Consider the following 17,810-nt stretch of genomic DNA (forward strand, 5'->3'; position numbering starts at 1 on the left):
GAATGTCGTGGGAATAAATTATGTGACCATCTGGAGCCTCGGGTGGAGCAGAGGGCCTTGCGGGCTCAACAGCCATTTGTGTCTTTGTTCCCTCCCCAGGTTGCTCTGCTCCTGGCTGTGCCCAGGTCCTGAACAAGTCAGCAAAGCTCAACAGGGGCTTGATGCTCCCAGCGGTGGCTGGTGGTCAGGCAGCCAAGAAATGGGAAAGGAAGCCCCTCAACACTGGAAGTTCAATTTTTTTCATATCTAGGAAACAACAAGTGAGTGAACTCTGTGTGGTGGCCTCCGAATGCCCCCCCAGCCAGCCCTGCTTACCAGACTCCCCACTAGGCACATGTGTGTCTTTGGTTCTCACGCCAGGAGCTCTCCATGCTACCCACTGGCCATGATGACTTAAGGAGCACTTAGCAGCTCCTGGCCAGGGCTGTCTGCGCTCTTCCAATCTGCAGGAAGGTGGGGCACTGCCATCACTAGTAACAGGGATGTGGGGGAGGTGGCAGCTGACGTTTGTAGTGTGCAGGTGCAGCACCCCGCAGTCTCAGTCCCATAGAGAGTGGAGCTGCTGTCTTATGTGGGAGAGATAGAGCCATGAGCAGGGCAGACAAGGCCCAGCCCTCATGGAGTCCACGCTCATGGTCTCATTCCACCGCCTCCAGCAGGCCCCATGCTTCCCATTCTCCAAGTGAAAGGTTAACGTGTTCCAGGAGCCATTGCAAAGTCAAAACTTAAGGCCTCCTCACATCCAAGTCTGTGCTCGTCACCTTGCCCCCGACTCCCCCTGCGCACTTGCCCAGGCACACCTATGGCCGGAGCTAGGAATTCACTCTGGACCATGGCAAAGGCAGGTGGGCCACCACCATGGTGGTGACATCCACTGCATGGGGCTTCAACTTCTAAGGCAACAGTGGTAGCCACAAACAAGCCATGGGACCCTTTCATAAGGTGCTTGGTCATGGAACGTGGGCCCTTGGGACCAGCTATGGGCTCTAGGTCAAAATGGTTAGAATCCCCACTTTATCCTTAGATGCTCAAAGTTGTCAATAGCTTTACACTTGCAACCGCAGTGGCTTCAGGATGCCAAATCAGATGTCCTGAGGAATAGAGGAAACTCTGAACTGAGCAATCTTAGGATCCTTCAAGGATGATGGTGTCTCCCCAGGAGGGTGTATCCTAGCGCCCAGGAAGTGGGCCAGCGAGAGGGAGGGAATGTGCTTATTCCTGATCTCAGCAATCACTCCAAAGTATGCTGACTCTGAGTTTTCTAAGTGGCTTCTGTACCCAAAAATGCATCATTGCTTAGAAAGTCAAAAAAGCAAACAAACAAACAAAAAAACACAGCCAGTGCCCTATTCAAAGGCGGGGGCCACAGGTGATGCCAGCAATGTGGATGAGACCATCCTGCCCTGGTTCTTTCTCTAGCCCATTTCCAAGCTCAGGGGCTGTGCTCAGGAGGAGAGTGGAGCAGGAACGCTCCTCGGAGCCCTGGACCAAGCCCAGGACCACGCTGGGGGTCTAAACCCAGCTCTGCCACAGATGAGTCATTAACATCCCTGAGCCTGCATTTCCTCAACCCTAAAACGGAGGTTGTAATCTCTGGCCCTAGTATGAATGGCTCAGCGAGGAGTAGGGAAATCGTGTGTGTAAAACTTGATGCATCTCATTTTAGGCTCACAAAAACTCCACAAAAGGTAGCCACCATATGTCTACTTGGGAATTGAGAACATGAGGCCCGAGGACCAGGCCTGAGTCCTCAGTGGGTTTTCGAAATAGAATTTAAGGCCCCTTCTCCATGAGACTAAAGGCCACAGCCTTCCTTCTGTGCCATATGTCTGCCAAGCATGGAAAACAGATGGGAACGCTATGAATATGAGCAGTGCATTGCCCTCCACAGCCTTCCCTCCCCAAGTGAAGTGTGTCTTTGTCTATTCTGGATCTAAGCCTTAGGAAGGACATAGCACGCTCTCACATGCAAAACAACAGAGAGAATGTTGAGTTCAACATGAGAAATCAAGGTGGGCTCTTGGAACTGGTTACACAAGGTTGCATCTGAAAAGGAAATCAGTGTGTTACGCTTTCCAGAGCAACACTTCCCGGCCCGTGGTTCCTGCAGCACCCTCAGCTGTTAGAAGCTCACATGCAGGACACAGGTGCATCCACGGCTGTTTGCAGAGTACAACTTGCCCCTGCTCTCCCTATCAAAAAAGGACCTCACAATGCACACGTATGAGCTTGACGTTAGTATAAAAGAAACTTCGACATCTATTTTTAAACAGCTGCTAATGTATCAAGAGTGAATCATTTGATGCCATCTATACTTTATTATTAAGAAATAACTAGGATGCCAAAGCAGTCCTATAGAGAAAGGAAGGCATTTTCAACAAATGATGGTGGAGCAACGGGTTATTCATATAAGGAAAGAAAGAAAAATCTCGACACCCTACTTCACACAAAATTAATTCGAGTTGGCACACAGACCTAAATACAAAAGCCAAAAACTTACTACCTAATAGCTTAACGAAAAAGACATATGGGACCATCTTTTTGACCTTGGATAGGCAAAGATATTTTAGAAAGGACACAGAAAACATTAGTAAAGAAAAAGATGATACACTGAAATTTTTCAATATTTAAAACTTCTGCTTTTTGAAATATGGTATTGAGAAAATGAACAGGGAAACCACAGATTGGGAAAAAATATTTGTAACACATATGTTTGACTTACATCCAGAATATACAAAGAATTCCCACAACTTGATAATAATGTTTTTTAAAACCATTTTGAAAAAATGGGCAGACTTGAAAAAATACTTCACAAAAAGATTATAGTTGACCAGTAAGATGAAAAGATACTCAACATTATTTGTGAGCAGGGAAATGCATTTATGAAGTTACAGAAGAGATAAACCTATTCTCCAGTGACAAAAAACAGATCAGAGGTCGTCTGGGGCTGGAAAGGGATTTACTGTAAAGGGGAACGAGGGAAATTTTCAGGTGATGGGAAATGTTCTCTATCTTTTTTTTTTTTTTTTTTTTTTTTGCGAGGCTGCCCAGATTCCCAAATAGCAATTCTCTCTCTCTCTCTCTCTCTCTCTCTCTCTTTTTTTTTTTTCTCTAAGAAACAGGGTCTTACTATGTTGCTCAGGCTGGTCTCAAACTCCTGGCTTCCAGCAGTTCTCCCTCAGCCTCCCAAAGTGTTAGGATTACAGGCATGAGCTACCACACATGACCAGAAATGTTCTTGTCTTCATAGGAGCGTGGGTTACACAGACGAATGCATTTGTCCAAACTCATCAAACTCTAGACTTTAAGATCTATGCCTTTCACCGTATGCAAATTATACCACAATAGAAGAAGAAAATGACTTGCTACATCTCACAACCAAATGAGCAGCGCAGCTCCTAAGTGGAGATGGCAGCTCAGGGCCGAGGGAGCAGACTTTCCAGAAGAGATGGGCAGAGAAGTGGGTCTGAAAGGGCTCTGGGGACAGGGTCAGCCTTGAGTTGATGGAGCACCTGGGGCGTGGAGCTCTCTCCAGGAGAGTGACAGCCACATGGATGAAGCTGAAGGGTGGAGCTGGAGGTGTCTAGGGTGCAAGCCAGGCCTGCAAAGGTCAAAGGGAGAGAAACAATGAGGCCATGTGGCCCCAACTGTTGGTGGTTTCCTCGGAGCGTCAGAGGCTGCTGACATTGCCCAGCTGGGCAGCATCCTGGGAACAGACAGGGTGGACTCAACAGCACAGAGAGGCAAGGGAAAGGGTGAGACCCCAGTGCTGAGGGTTGAGCCTCTGGTTTATCCACACTGCTTCTTCCCAAAGTCCCTTGAGCTAGAGCAGCCGGGTGGGCATGAGTACTTCCTGAGTCTATCTCCCACCCAGTGACCACACAGCAAAGCCAGGGCAGCTGCGCATGGCTTCCTGGTAGAAAGCCCCTCTCCCACCCATGAAAGTCAGACTCCATGAGCCTCTCCCCACTGCTCTCAGGCCGCCAGCCCCGCCGTCTGCCTTGTTCTACTCATATGGGGTGAGACCAGCACCCGCCCTTGAACCAGGGCCTGACTCCACCCCACATGCCCCTCATCCCCTGGGTAATACATCTAACCTGCCACCTGGGAGGAACCAGAAACCCTGCTGAGGGTTAGATGCCTCGGGCATCAGGCATGAACTGTGGCTATGCCACTGACCAGCTGGGAGAACTTGAGCAGTTCCCAGAGCTCTGTGACTTGGTTTCCCCACTTGGAAAATGAGGGTACTAATCATACTCATGGGATTGTAGTGAGGCTAAAATGAGCTAAGGCATTAAATAAATTATATAAAATAAGCTCCTAGTTTCTAACAGTACAATGTTACAAGTGAATTAGCATTTTTCTTTTTTTTCTTCTTTTTTCTTTTTTATTATGCTTTAAGTTCTAGGGTACATGTGCACAACTTGCAGGTTTGTTACATAGGTATACATGTGCCGTGTTGGTTTGCTGCACCCATTAACTCGTGATTTACATTAGGTATTTCTCCTAATGCTATCTGTCCCCCAGCCCCCCACCCCACGACAGGCCCCGGTATGTGATATTCCCCACTCTATGTCCAAGTGTTCTTATTGTTCAATTCCCACCTATGAGTGAGAACATGCAGTGTTTGGTTTTCTGTCCTTGCGATAGTTTGCTCAGAATGATGGTTTCCAGCTTCATCCATGTCGCTTCAAAGGACATGAACTCATCCTTTTTTATGGCTGCATAGTATTCCATAGTGTGCATATGTGCCACATTTTCTTAATCCAGTCTATCACTGATGGACATTTGGGTTGGTTCCAAGTCTTTGCTATTGTGAATAGTGCCACAATAAACATACGTGTGCATGTGTCTTTATAGTAGCATGATTTGTAATCCTTTGGGTATATACCCAGTAATGGGATCACTGGATCAAATGGTATTTCTAGTTCTAGATCCCTGAGGAATCTCCACACTGTCTTCCACAATGGTTGAACTAGTTTACACTCCCACCAACAGTGTAAAAGCATTCCTGTTTCACCACATCCTCTCCAGCACCTGTTGTTTCCTGACTTTTTAATGATCACCATTCTAACTGGCATGAGATGGTATCTCATTGTGGTTTTGATTTGCGTTTCTCTGATGGCCAGTGATGATGAGCATTTTTTCATGTGTCTGTTGGCTGCATAGATGTCTTCTTTTGAAAAGTGTCTGTTCATATTCTTTGCCTACTTTTTGATGGGGTTGTTTGATTTTTTCTTGTAAATTTGTTTGAGTTGTTTGTAGATTCTGGATATTAGCCCTTTGTCAGATGAGTAGGTTGCAAAAATTTTCTCCCATGTTGTAGGTTGCCTGTTCACTCTGATGGTAGTTTCTTTTGCTGTGCAGAAGCTCTTTAGTTTAATTAGATCCCATTTGTCTATTTCGGCTTTTGTTGCCATTGCTTTTGGTGTTTTAGCCATGAAGTCCTTGCCCATGCCTATGTCCTGAATGGTAATGCCTAGGTTTTCTTCTAGGGTTTTTATGGTTTTAGGTCTAACATTTAAGTCTTTAATCCATAAGTATCCTGGAATTAGACAGTGGTGATGGTTGCCCAACTCTGTTAATCTACTAAATGCCACTGAATCATACACTTTAGAAAGGGGTGAATATTATCGTAGATGAATTATACGTAATAAAAAGTTATTTTAAAAAGTTAAGCATGTATTTACCATATGACCCAGAAAAATCCCATTTCTAAAGTATTTCCCAAGAGAAATAAAAGCATGGGAGTTGATTGAATTGGGACAAATGTGGAAGCAGGCGGAAGTGGTGGGCCTCCCCTGAGGCCCCCCTGGCAGCTCAGCCTGTCCTCCACTCTTTGCTAGGGATTTGGCTACGGGTAATTCAGATGGCAGCTCCCAGCCTGGGGCCTTGGAGCAGATTTGACTATGCACTTGTAATAGGGATGCCGTTTTCTGTTGACTGTTAAACTGGAGCATTCTGCTTGCTTCCTTTCTTCTAGCACTTGAACCTTGCAGCCCTCCACCTCTCCTCTGGGGCAGGAGGGGCCTGACTCCTTGGGAAGGCTTTGTGGTCTAGCTCCTTCTCCCTATTTAAGTTTGGTTCACTGACCAGCGGCCTGAGCATCACTTGGGCGCTTATTAGAAACGCAGAGTCTTTGGCCCCCCTCCTCCGCCAGACCAGCTGAGTCTGAATCTGCCTTTAACAAGGCCCCAGGCAACCCATGCGCTCAGGGGAGCTGGAGCAGTGTGTTCTTTTCAGAGCATGCAAGTTGAGCTGCTCACCATTAAGGCGTAACCAGTAGACTACACAAGGAATGTGGAAGGAAATTACACCCTCATATCCTTGAGAGCCCCGGTTATGGGTTGAATTGTGTGTCTCCCAAAAGACAAAGGTTGAAGTCCTGACCCCTAGCACCTCAGAGTGTGACTGTGTTTGGAGGTAGGGTCTTTGCAGATGTCATTAGTGAAGGTGAGGTCATACTGGAGTAGGCTGGGCCCTGATCCAATGTGACTGGTGTCCTCATTAGAAGATGATCACACGAAGACAGACACCCGGAGAACGCCACGTGACAGCAGAGGCAGAGATTGGAGTGGAGCATTTATAAGCCCAGGAACGTAAATATTGCCAGCAAACTCCCAGAAGCTGGAAGAAACAAGGAAGGCTCCTGCCCTACAGGTTTCAGAGGGAAACATGGTCCTGCTGACACCTTGATTTCAGACTTCAGGCCTCCAGAACTGTGAGACCAGACATTGCTATGGTTTTAAGCCACGTGGCTCGAGGTGCTTTGTTATGGCAGCTCTAGGAATCTAATACAGTGCCCAAGACAGAGGGACCATGCTGTCCTCCCAGATGACTCCCGCTGTGCCTACCTGTGACAGTGACCATAGCTAGTAAACCAGGGGCTCACAATGTCTTTAGGCTGAAGGGGGCCTTCAAGTTGAGTGTCCCCAGGAGATGCTTAGCCTTCGTGTGACCCGGATGCCCCTGAGTGTTCTGGCAGCCCTGGAGAGGCACACTGTCGGGCAGCTGAGCTGAGAGCCTGTGAGCTGGCCCATAATCCACGGCTGAGACTCAGAGGGGTGTCCCAGCCTGCCGGCTCCCCATTCAGGCCAAGTCAGCTGAGGAGGGCCTGTCCACGCACAGAGGGTCCAGACCACATGCTCTGCCAGCCCATGACCTCGGCACTGGAGGGCACAAGAGACAGAAGGGCAGTGACAGCTGGGACGAGAGGAAGAGCGGATCTCAGATGCTCCCAGGCTCTCGGTGCTCGCGGGTAGGAAGGTCTTCTGGATTCCCTAAGAATGTGCTACTCAGTGGGGGGGGAGGAGGAGCAAGGAAGTGGCCACCGTTGGCTGCCTGTGCCCAGCAGGTCCACATTCCCTGCTCTGATGAGGTGGCTGCATGTGAGGGGATTTCGCGGTGCCCCCTTTGCCAGTCACAGGTCATTGGGAACCAGGCAAAGGAAATCCTGAGGGTCCAAGGGAAGCCTGGATAAGAGAAACATCTTCAATGCCTTCCTCTCTCATTTCCCCACCCTGCAAAGCACTGGCATTGGGCAGTGCAAGGGAACTTCCTCCTTCCCTCTCTCCCTTCCTTCCTCTTTTCTTTCCTCTCACTCCTTTCCTCCCCCACTCCCTCCCCTGTGCACCTGTCTCCTGCCCAGCCCACCTGGAGAAGGCTGCTCTGGGATTAATTCAGACTTAGATGATGGGAGCGAAGCTGCACCCCCGTCAGAGGGAAGCACTTTGGACCCAGCCACCTGTTTCCCCCGTTTGATGAGGGAAACCATGCCTGGCAAAGCACCGCTCCCCAGCCAGGGCAGCAGGCCAACCTGCTATCACTGCGCCTTAATCACCCCCACGCCCAGGCGGCACCGTCTGCAGGGCCTTTTAATAGCAATAGCACAGGGACAACCAGCTCACAGAGCTTCTCTGTCCCCTACAGACAGGCACCACAGAACCCTGGGAGAGAGAAAGCTAAACAAGCCCAGCCTCCCTGCCTCACGCCTCGGGGCTGACTGGCTCTGACGTGGTTCGGCTGTGCTGTTCCAGCCTGGGACAGAGCACCCCGCTGCTTGGCCTTTTCCGTGCCTGCATCCCCAGCAGGCTCTAACTGGGATTTGCTGGGAACTCACTCCAGGCCAGGAGAGGGCCTGTGAGCTCTGGCAGTTTGTGCCGTGTGTGGGCAACAGATCTGAGAAACGCGGTTTAATAGGGTTGCCTCAAGCACATTTTCAAGATGAACAAAGGAAGACTAGCAAAGTGGTGAAGAGTTTGGACTTTGGAGTCAGGCGGTTCAAGTTCAAATCCAGTGTCCTTGAGCACCCGCTGAGGTCCCTGAGCCACACCTAAGAGTTAAATGGCACAGTGTGTGCAAAAGCTGCTAAAATCAGGCCGAGAAGTCGACAATGAAAGGAAGACGGAAGGGATTGTGAGGTCTGGGAAGTGTCTGGAAAAACGTCGCATCGCAGAAGGCCTGTGGTGTCAGGATATGCGTATTGGTTTTTGTCCAGGTTCCTGGCTCCCAACACCCACATTCCTTGTTAGAATGCTGGGGCGCCTTAGGACTCAGGAAACAGAATCTCTCTCTGACCTTCTGCTGTTTTTCTTTCACTTGCCCACGGCGGGATGCTAATCTGTTTGTGGATCAAAAAACCCTCATTCCACAGAAAGTCCTGCCCCATACCCTAGAGGAAGGAATGCTGCTTAGAGAAGCCAAGAAAAGTCTGAGCAGGCCGGCCTTGCTGGGTTTAAGTCACACGCTTTCTGTCCGGTCACACTTCCGCGTGGTTGTCAAGCATGCCCGTGCATCGGAGCCTCCATAAAAACCCACGAGGACAGGGTCCGGGAGCTTGCAGATACCTGAACCCATGGAGGCTCCTGGAGGGTGGCACGCCCAGGATGGGCACCGAAGCTCCAGGCACCTTCCCCCATATCTCGTCCTGTGCTTCTCTTTATCTGTACCCTTTGTGACATTCTTTCATATAAACTGGTAAACGTGTTTCCCTGAGTTCTGTGAGTCGCTCCAGCAAATTAATGAAACACAAAGTGGGAGTTGTAGGAACCCCAACTTGAAGCCAATGGGTCAGAAGCTCTGGAGGCCTGGCCCTGCGACTGGTGTCTGAGGGCTGAGGGGTACTCTTGGGACACTTGAGCCCTCCCCCTGTGGCATCTGACGCTATCTATCTCTGGGTAGATATTAAATAGGCCCGTTAAACAGTAAATCTCAGGTCTGATGCCCACACAGGGCATGAGCTTCAAGAGTTCACAAACCATTGTCTTTGACTGATGAATGCCTGTTTGTGGGTTCATCAGTCAATTCACGACTTGCAAGACTGCCCTCCAGAGCTGACACTTCACGGAGCTGTTTACTCACTGCTGGGTAACATTCCTTTGAAAGTTCTTAGGCTCTTTACAAATGTTAATTTATTTATGTCCATAGCTCATGGTTAGGTAGACGGTAAATGTTCTTTCAGGTGATGAGCGTATTCAGCACCCAGAGAGGTGGAGGGGCGGGTTCAAAATCACACAGAAGCCCACTGGGGCTGACTGTATTTGTCATGAGGACCAGTATGTATCACCAGGAGTTAAAATGTCACTTTGTCACTCTTTCAAGCTAAATGTCAAGAAAGCAATTAGGGATGACCCAAAGGCTTGGAGGCCGGAAACAGCCTAGCCATCTGGGAGGCCGCATGTGGCTCCCTGTGGCTGGTGCAGGCTTTAGGAAGGATGGTGAGAGGTGTGCTGGGAGGGCAGGTGTCACGGCTGCTTCGTGACACCTTACCTTACTTGCTTAGCTTACACCAAGTAAGGTGTGAGGTGACCACACCACGTTAGCAAAGACAAAACAAAGATATCGGGGTTCTGTGATGCCAGCCAGGGAAACAGGTGGTGAATGCTCAGGAGCCCAGCCTGAGGCTGAGAGCCCAGCTGGGGACGCTGTGGGAGACAGCCTGGGGACAGAGAGGTATTGATCCAGAGGACAGACCTCCAGGGATAGAAAGGGCCTGACAATGGCCTGCTGGGACGTGGGTGAGGGAAGAGGTGAGGGGTGAAGGAAAGTGGTCATCTGCAAGCCAGAGGATACAGCAGGAGAAGGGGTCTGGAGAGAGAGACTAGGGTGCGCGCAGGACCTCCCATCTCTGGTCACTGCTGTGTCCTGCAGGCAGCTCAGCTTCTGGCTTCCCTGGGAAAGTGCCCCACAGCCATCTAGAAAAAAACGAATTATCTCCCCTCTTCATCGCTGCCTCCCCTCATAGGTGGGTTAGAATCACAGGACACCACAGCTGGAAGGAAGCTTAGCAACGGTTAAGTCAGCCCCTCTGTGGCGGAGAAGGGGACACCCACGGTCACTTGCACAAGGTCTGAGCTGTCAGTGGTAGAATCAAGACTCTCAGACCCAGAGTCCCAGGAGACAGCCAAGGACGAGTTCTCAATGCTTTGATGACCTTCTCGTCACCAAGACACTCATGTCTGATTTCTCTCCCCGTGGACCCCATGTTTTAAAAGATTTTCATTCACCAAACAACTGCATTTATTAAGTAATAATTTATTCATTTTCCCATTTTTAAAATTAATCAAAGATACACAGAACTGCCAGCCTGAGAGCCAGAGTCTCTGATCAGCAGGCAATAACCCTTATTACCACCATGGGTTGATTTAATTTCTGCCAAAAGCAAAGAAACTTGACATTTTAGACAGCCTGAACAGCTTCATTGTGCGAAAGTGGAGGTTTTCCATTACACTTAGTGAAATATTCAAAATAGCTCCCAGACCCTGGTCAATAATTCATGGCACCCTTGGCCTCCAGGGGCCCCTGCTGGGAACCACTGCACCATATCATTTGTGCAGGAGGTAAGATGCAAAGGGAATCTCACTGTCCTAGAGTCTCAGCAGCAAACTGTTAAGGGATTTGTAGCCTGGATCCAGTCAGAAGCCTTGGACAAACCATTCAGTCTTCCCTGAGCCTCAGGTTTCCCATCAGTAAGGTGGGAATAAGATATCAGTCAGGGTTCCTAGTGGCAAACAACAGAAATAAACTCTGCTTATATTAAGGATAAAATAATGTATTAAAAGGATACTGGGAAAAATAGCTTGGCAGTTCCTCCGCAAGTTAAACATAGAATCACTATATGACCCAGCAATTGCATTCCTAGGTCTGTATCCGACAGAATGGAAAATAGGTCTCCAAACAAAAACTAGTACATGAATATTCATAGCAGCTCTATTCACAATCACCAAAAGCTGGACACAACCCACTGTCCATCAACAAATGAATGGGTAAAAAAAAAGTAATATATCCATGCAATGGGATATTGTTTGGCCATAGAAAGGACTGAAGCTCTGACACATGTTACAACATGCATGGGCCTTGACAACATTCAAGGAAAGAAGTCAGACCACAGAATGTATGGTTCCATTCATATCAAACACCCAGAAAGGGCAAATCCATGGAGATGGAATGCACTAGTGGTTGCACAGGACCGTGTGGGGAAGGGAGGAATGAAAGCGGCTGCTTCATGGGTACAGGGTTTCCATTTGGGTGATGAAGTTCTAGAACTAGAGAGTGGTGATGGCTGCACAACATTGAGAAAGTATTTGATGTCACTGGATTGTACACATGATGTCTGGCAAGTCGCAGAGCAGCTGGGTGTGTGGGAACCATGCCCGTGACTGGTCCTCAGGGATGCTGCTGCTGCAGCCACTGAGGGTCCTAGTTGCTGGGTGCTGCACCTGCACTGCTGACCCAGGGTCTCCATGGCCTGCAGCTGTGCTAGCTGCCCGAGAGAGGGCCTTGGGGGCCCCTGAGACTCTGGGCAAATGCCTCTGATTGGCTGCCTCACATCCAAGTTTACACTGTAAGGACGGCTGAGAAAGCAAGTCCCTGGCATTTTTATCTTCTGCTGTGGGAGTCAGTCCCTGCCTCCCACTGAGACACAGGAGGGGGAATTCTCCTAAACACAGGAAGGCGGCAGAGAGGTGCTTCAGGACCACCAGCGTGTGCAGAGTTAATGACTGCTTCAAAGACAGAAGAGAACCTGTCTGAGGCGTGTGGTGCATGGGGGATGTGCAGGAAATGCTAAGACAGGGGCAGATCACGAAGTCTATATTGCTCTCTAAAGGTTCTTCACGGGTGGCAACTTTCCCTCCCCTCTTCAGCCTCCTCTGAACGCCCCCCACCACTGCCACCACACAAAAACTCATTAGTCAGAGACAATTGCTCTCTCACCTTTCCTATCTAGATGTTTCTAAACTTTGAACAAGATGATAATCGCAGCTGCTCATTTGTCTAGCAGACACTAATCCTTGCCTCTGGGCTCTGTGATGTGCTTTGCAGCTTAGCACAAGGACCTTGCTGCCGTCCACTTAGAAACCCAATAATGGTGAGATGGTGCTCAGGAGCGGGCTGGAGCTGTGGGGACCTGGTCTGCCCTCTGCGCCAGGTGACAAAGCCCCTGTCTTCTGTTTGGCCACGATCCCCATGGTACCATTCACAGCCCCTCCCAGCTGGGTGTGAGGGTGGGGCGCTTTGGAAGGTCTTGCCTCTAATCTCCTATACAGACAATTCCAGAAGTAAATAGAAGCAAAATAGGATGCGAGTTAGGTTTTCTTTTGTTTTTGTTTTTGTTTTTAAGGGGTAAATCTTGATATAATTTTAAAATTTCACAGAAGTTGCAAATATAGTACAAAGAGCTCCCGTATACTGTTCACCCGGATTCAACGATTGTTTAACGTTTTATGCCATTTGCTTTTTCACTCCTCTCTTCCTCCCCCTCCCTTTTCTCTCCTTCTCCCTCCCCCCACAGACTGTGCCATTTTACCTCTAAATGCTCCAGTGTGTATTTCCCAAAAACAAAGACCATCTTGTACATGATCACAGTGTAATTATCAAAATCCGGAGACTTAACACTGATACAATATTATTACCTTAATCCTCAGCCCATAATCAAAGCTCACCAATTGCCCAATAATGCCCACTATAGCTTTTTGGAGATTTTCAAGATGTCAATTTCTAGTTTAATTTCACTGTGGTCAGAGAACATGCTCCCCAAAATGTCAACCTTTTGAGATTTACTACATCTAATTCTCTGGTTCCTCCCTTGTCTCCCCAGCACTCCAGCTGGCTCCTTCTGGAAGTTTCCCTGGACTCTCTACCACTCAGGCATAGCTGAGAGGTCAGTTGAAGACCTGGGGGAATTTCTACACAGGTTTTAGGGCTCCCCCCTTGCTCCTTTCTTTTTTTTAAGTCTTTTCATTTTTATTACTCAAAAAGTTTCATTTTTTATTTAGCTTTCTGACCCTGTGCTTGTGCCTTCAACACTTTCACAACAATTTTCTGCTCCTCGATAAGGAAAGCGCGCTTGATCCTGTCACAGACACGTTTAGCACACATCAAACCACCACAGGCCCTGCGGACATGTTTCCTTGTGTTGGACAATCTCATAAGAACTTCAGGTCTTACAGCAAGAACCCTCGAAGTCTGCCTGGGCACACGCCACATGCGGATTTTGGTGCTTTCCCAACCTTCTTGGTATAAAGGTAAACAATTCCATTACCAGGGGTTCGGGGCAGCCTAGTTTTGTTAAAGGCTGTATTTCAGGAAAGCCTACGACAGTATGTCAAACGCCGGACCATTCTGAGTGCCTGCAGACAACATCCCTGGAAGTGCTCCCTTCCTCCTTTCCGCCTGGCGTTTCCCCCCTCATTTTCCAGCCATTTAGGAATCCCTTCTCATCCGCTGAGCCCTCAAGGTAGTGAGAGAGGCTGTACTTTCTATATCAGCCCCAGCTGGAAAGCCAGGCAAACCCTCATCCCTTACAGATGGACACTCCTCCGGTTTCTGCCTGTTCTTAACCACTTTCCAATAGTTCTTTAAGAAACTTTAAATAGTTTCTTAACTATTTGAAGAACTATTTAAAGAGGAACTATTTATTGAATAGTTTCTTATCTATTTGAAGAACTATTCAACTGAAGAACTATTTGCCTTCAAATAGTTCTTTAAGAAAACATTTTTTTTGTCCAGAGTTTATACATCACACACACACACACACACACACACGTGCACAGACACATATAATTAGGAATGCATCTTGTTTGTGTCTCATTCCGTAATATGTTACTATCACTCAAAATAGTACAAACTCGACCCTAATATGACAACTTTTAATTTTGGTTGGATTCACCAGATTCAATTGTTTATTTATCTGATTTCATTATATCATGATTTCTCCTTAACATTCATGAAAAGGTCTTTTGGGGACTTAATGTAAGTGACAACAGAATTCAGTGTGATGAAACCAAACATATATGAAATGAACCAGATGCCATATGGTTAAACCTATGAATATGTCAACCAGCAATTCACTGGCGCATAAATGTGCAAATGAGGAAACGTTGTTCAAACACTTCAGCTTGTATTTTACAAAACAGTGTTTAAATATTTGACATAGTTTAGTAATATTTTAGAAAAATGGCCTACCTAGTCTGGATGATGTATGCGTTTGCTGGGGTTACTATAAGGAAGTTACACACACTGGGGGCATAAACAGCAGAAGGTTATTGCCGGGTAGTCATGGAGCCTGTGAGTCCAGGATCAAAGTGTCAGGTTTGGATTCTCCTGCAGCCTCTCTCCTTGGCTTGCAGACTTCCCTCTCTATGTGTCTGTATCCCAATTGCCTCTTTTTTTAACGTTTATTTTAAGTTCATGGGTACAAATGCAGGTTTGTCACATAGGTAAACTTGTATCATGGGGGTTTGTTGTACAGATTATTTCGTCACCCAGGTATATTAAGCCTAGTGCCCATTCATTATCTTTCCTGATCCTCTCCCTCCTCCTACCCTCCACTCTCTGATAGGCCCCAGTGTGCGTTATTCCCCTCTATGTGTCCATGTGTTCTCATCATTTAGCTCCCACTTACAAGTGAGAACATGTGGTATTTGGTTTTCTGTTCCTGTGTTTGTTCGCTTAGGATAACGGCCTCCAGCTCCATCCATGTTCCTGCAAAGGACATGATCTTGTTCTTTTTATGGCTGCATAGTATTCCATGGTGTCTGTGTACCACATTTTCTTTGTCCGGTCTACCATTAATGAGCATTTAGGTTGATTCCATGTCTTTGCTATTGTGAATAGTGCTGCAATGAATATACACATGCACACAAATGATTTTAGATTAGGACAGACCCTCATGGCCTCATTTTAACTTAACCACCCCTGTAAAGACTTCAAAAGATCAGGACTTCAACAGTGAATTTGGGGGGACACAACCCAACCCATAACAGATGGACAGTCTCTCCCCCTGCCTGCCTTTGGTATATTAACTCATATTTTACCTAAGAGTGGAGTGGACTCTATCTTAGGAAGGGTGGAAGCTGTGCCCTGGAGAGCCAAACCCTGACCAGAAAACCCATTCAGAGGTGCTGGAGATTCTAGGGGTGCTCCTCACACCCTGTGTCCGGGTGATTCCCTTGCCCCAGGAGGCAAAGGTGTAGGATGAACTCTGGCGTGCTTCCATGCACTGTCTCTTAGGACCGGCTCATTCTTAATCTGACCAGCATCTGCTTTACATTTGTTTTTTCTACTTAAAAATATTAGCAATCATGGTCAGGTGCAGTGGTGTATGCCTGTAATCCCAGCACTTTGGGAGGCCAAGGTAGGGAGATCACTTGAGGTCAGGTGTTTTGAGACCAGCCTGGCCAACATGGAGAAACCCCATCTCTACTAAAACTACAAAAATTAGCTGGACATGGTGGCAGGTGCCTGCAATCCCAGCTACTCAAGTTGCAGTGAGCCAAGATCATGCCATTGCACTCCAGCCTGGGTGACAGAGGGAGACTCTGTGTCAAAAAAAAAAAAAAAATTGTAATCATGGACATGGTAACCAATCAAATGCCACAAAAGAACTTATAATGAAAAGACCCCATATTCCATCATTAAAAAATTACATAGTGGGATGTATTTAATGTGGCATACATTTGAATGAACTCCCTTTTTTCCCAGCTTTATTGAAGTGTTACTGACAAAAAATGTTTACATTTATGGCGAACAACATGAAGTTTTGATATACGTATACATTGTGAAATAATTACCACAATCAAGCCAATTAACACATCTACCACCTCACATACCTGTCATGTTTTGTGGAAGGAACATTTAAGATCTACTCTCTTAGCAATTCTTTTTTTTTTTTTTTGAAATGGAATCTCGCTCTGTTGCCCGGGCTGGAGTGCAGTGGCGTGATCTTGGCTCACTGCAAGCTCTGCCCCCCAGGTTCACGCCATTCTCCTGCCACAGCCTTCCGAGTAGCTGGGACTACAGGCGCCTACCACCATGTCCGGCTAATTTTTTGTATTTTTGGGAAAGACAGGGTTTCACCGTATTAGCCAGGATGGTCTCGATCTCCTGACCTCGTGATCCGCCTGCCTCGGCCTCCCAAAGTCCTGGGATTACAGGTGTGAGCCACCGCGCCCGGCCTCTCTTAGCAAGTTTTAAGAACACAATACATTGTTATTAACTATACCCACATGATGTACGATAGGTCTCCAGAGCTCACTCCTCATGTCTAACTGAAACTTCACACCCTTTGACTAGCATTTCCCCACTCTTCTCACCCCCGGGCACTGGTAACCACTATCCTACTCTCTGCCTCTATAAAGTTCAACTTTTTTACACTCCACCTGTAAGTGAGATCATGCAGTATTTGTCTCTCTGAGTCTAGCTTATTTCACTTAGCATAATGTCCTCCAGGTTCATTCATGTTGTTGGAAATGTATTTTTTAAGGCTGAGTAGTATTCTGTTGTGTTAGTGAGGATGTGGAGTATATATATCACATGTGTGCATATACCACATTTTCTTCATTCATCCATCAATGGACACTTAGAGTTTGATGGCATGTCTTGGCTACTCTGTATAATAATGCAACAAATGTGGACGTGCAGATATTTCTTCTAGATACTGATTTCATTCCTTTGGATATATCCCCAGTAGTGGGATTGCTGGATCACGTGGTAGTTCTATTTTTAATTTTTTGAGGAACCTCTAAATTGTTTTCCATAATGGCTGGTCTAACTTACATTCCCACCAACAGTACAAGGGTTCCTCTTTCTCCACATCCTCACCGACACCTGCCTTTGGTCTTTTTGATAAAAGCCTTTCTCAAGGTGTTAGGTGATACCTCATTTTAATTTGTAGTTCCCCGATGATTAGTGATGTTGAGCATTTTTTCATAAACCTGTTGGTCATTTGTATGTTTCATTTGACAAATGTCCATTTAGGTTGTTTGCCCATTTTTGATCAAGTTATTTGCTTTCTTGCTGTTGAGTTGTTTGAGTTTCCTATATATTTTGGACATTAACCCCATATAGGATACATGGTTTACACATATGTTATTCCATTCGGCAGGCTGTCTCTCCACTCTGTTGTTTCCTTTGCTGTGCAGAAGCTTTTTAGTTTGCTGCAATCCCACCTGTGTTTGCTTTTGTTGCCTATGCTTTTGGGATCATGTCTAAAAAATCATCGTCAAGGCTAATACCAAAAAGCTTTTTCCCTATGTTTTCTCAAAATGGATTAAAGACTTAAACATAAAACCTGAAATGTAAAGCCACATTCCATCATTTTAATCAGTCCCTGGCAAATACTTACAACTCATTTGCCCTGCTTGTCGCTCTCATGCTTGCCTGGAAAAATCCCTCCCCTGGTGTCTGCATCTCTGCACCCACCCACACATGTGAACCCAAACAGCCTGGAGACAAAGCCCAACCAGTGCCAATGGGTGTCACTGTGCGTTGCTGACTGGACCTCAGTGGCCCCTAGTTATTGCCAGCCAATC

General features: G+C 47.1%; 1 protein-coding gene and 1 pseudogene across 2 annotated transcripts in view; one reads left to right on the plus strand and one right to left on the minus strand.

Annotated features, from left to right (window-relative positions):
• The window catches only part of FARS2 (phenylalanyl-tRNA synthetase 2, mitochondrial), a 593,088-nt gene that overhangs the window by 516,595 nt on the left and 58,683 nt on the right, over nucleotides 1-17,810 (plus strand). The window lies entirely within an intron of this gene.
• On the minus strand, nucleotides 13,258-13,619 carry LOC107975044 (large ribosomal subunit protein eL34-like; annotated as a pseudogene).

This window comes from Pan troglodytes, chromosome 5, assembly GCF_028858775.2.
Source record: "Pan troglodytes isolate AG18354 chromosome 5, NHGRI_mPanTro3-v2.0_pri, whole genome shotgun sequence".
Lineage (NCBI taxonomy): Eukaryota > Metazoa > Chordata > Mammalia > Primates > Hominidae > Pan > Pan troglodytes.